This window comes from Equus asinus, chromosome 12 (genome assembly GCF_041296235.1).
Source record: "Equus asinus isolate D_3611 breed Donkey chromosome 12, EquAss-T2T_v2, whole genome shotgun sequence".
NCBI classification, from domain to species: Eukaryota; Metazoa; Chordata; class Mammalia; order Perissodactyla; family Equidae; genus Equus; species Equus asinus.
The window spans coordinates 86,235,181-86,239,624 of NC_091801.1; the positions used below are offsets into that span (position 1 = coordinate 86,235,181).

General features: G+C 36.7%; 1 protein-coding gene across 2 annotated transcripts in view; it reads left to right on the forward strand.

Moving 5' to 3' along the window:
- C12H8orf33 (chromosome 12 C8orf33 homolog) overlaps positions 1-3,884 on the forward strand; it is a 32,103-nt gene extending 28,219 nt beyond the window's left edge. For both annotated transcript variants that reach the window (XR_011493435.1, XR_011493436.1), the window contains 3 exons: positions 89-115; positions 226-252; positions 1,437-3,884. The gene's annotated coding sequence lies outside the window, so the exon portion shown is untranslated. The remainder of the gene's footprint in view (positions 1-88; positions 116-225; positions 253-1,436) is intronic.
- Positions 3,885-4,444: the final 560 nt, after the last annotated feature.

Below are 4,444 nucleotides of genomic sequence, written 5' to 3' on the forward strand. Positions count from 1 at the left end.
GTAAGTTCTGTGTTTCTCTCCTATGCCAAATTAAAAACAATGCCTGTGTCTTCTCAGAACACTTAACAATCTCTTTGATTGGTTGCAGACCAAAGAAAAGTCCTGGGAGAGGCAGGTAAGTGAAGTCAAGATTCTCACTATTGACACACCGTATGTTGTTACCTATAAGAGCCCATGTCTTTCCCAGTTATCTAGCTAACCTAGAATGTTTCTATCCATTTGTAGGTCTGAATAAAGCTCGAAGATTTGCAGGTAAATGCCAAGTGAAAAATATATGGTTAAGAATGACTTTATGCCTGTCATTTAATGTCTCTGGAATTCTATTGCAAAAGAAAAAGATTTTGCCCACCTAATCTATAAGACATATTTGAACTTAGAAAATCACTTGATTTTGGATATTTGGACCTAATGTTAAATAAGAACCAAGTTACTAAATAGGAGAAATTTTATTTTAGAAAAGACTGCTTTAAATGAACACCCAAGCTATGCAAAGCACTGATACAATGTGATTGGTCATCTTTTTCTGAATTGCAAGTTGTAGATCAGTCAGAAATGTCTTCATTTTATCCTACTTCCACAATATGGCAACCACCAGATTATCCAGAGCCAAGGAAGATGAGTAAAATATAAGATTTTATTTCTAGTCTCTCCTGTCTTATCTTGAAACCTCAATTCCTTATGTCTATGAAGTCATTCTCATCAGGATACAAACACGCTGTTATTTTTCCTATCTTAAAAAAAGAGGTAAAGAACAATCTCTATATGACTACTAACCAATTTATCTTTCCTTTACAACAAAACTCTACTAAATAGTTGTAAATACACATTCTCTCTAATTTTTATCCTCCCATTTCTCTTCATCTCATCCATAAAAAGGCCAAAATCCTGAAAATGATCTTGATAGGCATAAATGACTCTGACCCCTTTCTCTTCTTATTGCCTTTCTAATTCCATCCCCTTCCTTCTCTCTCTTACTCTCCTTCAGCTTCACTGGACACTTCCCTCTCCTTGAACACCCTGGGCATGCTTCAGCCTCTGTTCTTTGCAGATAGGGTTTTCTCCCTGACATTTCTCTATCTCTCTGTTAAACTTTTCGCTTTATCTATGGTTGGCATAATGTTTCTATTGCAAATATTGAGGAAACAGTATGAGATTTGGACCATTGTTAGACCTTTCATAGGACAGTGCCCACATATCCCTCTAACCTTATTGGCTGCATCCTTGGAACCTCTGATATAACACCACAAGTCATTTTCACAGATGAAATGGTATGGGATGCATACAGACAAAGTTTATTTTTTTATTTTCTGTGTATATAAAAAGGAAATTGGAATGTAATCTACTTTGTTCCTCACCCCTGCTTTGACCTTTCTCTTAGAGGCTGAAAAGTCTTATCTTAAGTCTTAAAATCAATTGATGTACTCCTTTTTCTGCAGAAGACATAATATTGGATAAAGCCACTGCTCACCCTTACCTTGCTGTGTCAGATGATGAGAAATGTGTGAAATCTGTTCCAGAAAAACAGGACCTTCCTGACAATTCTGAGCGATTTGATACTCTGGTGGCTGTGCTCGGTCAAAACAGCTTCTCTGATGGTGAGCATTACTGGGAGGTTGAAGTAGCAGGGAAGAACAGGTGGGCAATAGGACTGTGTGTGGACTCAGTTAACCGGAAAGGGCAAGACATCTCTGCTGGCCCTGAGAATGCCTTCTGGACCATATCCCTGAAGAATGATGTATACAAAGCCCTTTCCACCCCCCCGTTCCGTTCTTAATGTCCCAGAACCTCCCTTGATAGTGGGTATTTTTCTGAGATACGAGAAAGGGTTGATCTCTTTCTACAATGTGACAGACTTTACCATTCTCCACACTTTCAAAAGTAAGTTTACTCAGCCCCTGAAGCCATATTTCTATCCTGGACGTCTCAGGATAACAGTAATGGCCTCACCATTCTTGAGGTATCAGCAACAGATCCTGCTGTCTCTCTTGCTGTCTCTCTTTAGAACACAGCTAGATAGTACAGGGCTCATCTGCATGGATCATGAAAGCATGGAGCCATTTCCCAATCAGAAGGCTGCAAGCTGGGGAATGTAAGGATTTGCTCTCAGGACCCAGTCTCCTTCACAGTCTTGTGGGAGACTGAGAATAATTCCTCTCATTGGGCATTTCCACTGCTCATCTCTGCAACCCATCTTCCCTTAATGCACTTTCTTTTATCCCTTTTGATTTTAAGAAATGCAAAGCTCTCTCATTCTTCCTAGATTTGAGGGTAAGATTCTGAAACTAGTTAGCTACTTTCCTCAACAAATCACTGACTACATTTCTCAGTGTGCATTATACCAGATGGATTTATGTATGTTTCTGTTTCACCAATAAGTTTCGGCTCCTCAAGGCCAGAGACCATGTGCTATTTGTTTTTTTACCATCTTTGTGTCAAAATGAGTGCTTTAAGCAGGTGCCTATACTGGATAACGTTGAATTCAGTATAATTGAATCCTATCTACAACCAGACTGACACATGTGTTCAATGACATTTTTATGCATCTTCTACCATTTTTCGTAGCCCCTTCTCTGGCTCCTTTAAGGCATATGACTATAAATTATGCGTCTGAGATATAACCCATGCTATCTGCCTCTGAAGCCCATGCCATTAAGCATTACACTGTGGTGTCTAATATAAATGGTATATGGTCCTACATACCACCCATAGACAGGCTAAAATTAAAGAAAACAAAAACAATGAAGTAGTAGAGCTGACACATGTTGCTGGAGGGAGTATAAAATGGTACAATACATTTTAGAAAAAGCTTGGCAGTTTCTTATATAATTAAACATATAACTATTCTATGATCAGCAATTCAACTTCTACGTATTTACTCCAGATAAATGAAAGCATATGGATACAAGAGCTTGTCCAAGAATGGTCATGGCAGATTTATTAACAATAGCTATAAACTAGAAACAACAGAAATGTCCATCAATGGGAGAATGTATAAATACATTTCAAGACATTTATTCAGTGGGGTAGTATTCGAAATTTAAAAATAATAAATACTTATATATGCAATAATATGAATGATTCTCAAAGATATGCTGAGCAAGAGAAACGACACAATTTACATAGTGTTATATTTCCATATGAAGGAAGTTCTTAGAGATAAAATTAATGTATCATGAACAAATCAGATAAGTAGTTGCTTTGGGGACAGATTGGGAATGAGCATAAGTTAACTTTCTGGAGTAATAGAAATGTTATATATCTCAATAGGGATAAGGATTTCATTGATGTATGCATGGGCCAAAATACATCTGGGTGTATACTGAAAATTTTTGCATTTCATGGTGTGGCTGTCGTTCTCCAAGGTGGCCCCACTGTCCCTTGTCTCCTGTTACTAATGCCTTTTTGTAGATACTCCATCACTGAATAAGAGTTATGACCAATAGAACACAGTGGAGTTAACAGCACTCCAGGTTAGGTCCTAAAAGGCATTGCAGCATCTGCTTTTATCCCTTGGGTCTCTCACTCTGGGAAAATCAGGCACTATGCCATGAGGGCGTGCAAATAGTCTTATTGAGAGGCTCATGTGAAGAGAAACCAAATCCTCCTGCTAATAGCCATGAGGATGAGTCACTTTGAAGTGGCTCATCCAGCCCCGTCTAACCAACACTGGACTGCAACTTCATGAGAGATGGAGCCACAACCACCCAACCAAGTCCCCAAATGCCTGAACCACAGGAATCATGAAAAATTGATATGAATGATTGTTGTTCTTTTAAGTAACTAAGTTTTGAGATGATTTGCTACCTGGCATTGAATAAGTAACGTACAATGTTTGTAAATTTTAAATCAGAAAGTAGTGAATTATAAATAAAAACTCTGTTTAATATTTTTTGCAATGTTATTATTTAGCAATTCTAAAATATTTTTTGTTTATTTAGGTTTAAAAAATGAGTAAATGTATTAAGAATAATAAGACCCAGAATTTTCTTCAGTAGAAAAGATAGTTATACCTATGAAAAAGAGGGAAGGATAGAATGTACCCTATGATGTTTTGAATTGAAATTGGATGTATCAGTATAAACTCCTAACATAAATATATGTGTTATTATTAACATTATTAATCATTGTCATAAAATATTAATTATATAATAGATTATAATATATATTATAATAATATTATACATATCATGTCATATTATATATAATATTGTGTAAATATTGTATATACGTATACATCTGTCTGCTGAAGAGGACCTACGTGCCCAGTAGCAATGACCACACTTAGTGACCAGATTTTCATTTTTAACTATTCTGCACCAAAAGGAACCAGGGATCTTTGGAGAAAAGCTTGATTCCAGGGAAGAGGAAGGTAAAGAAAGTATAAGATAAGCCTGCAACATCTTATACTAGAAAGTGAGTTCTCAAATATTAATGGGGACGTATT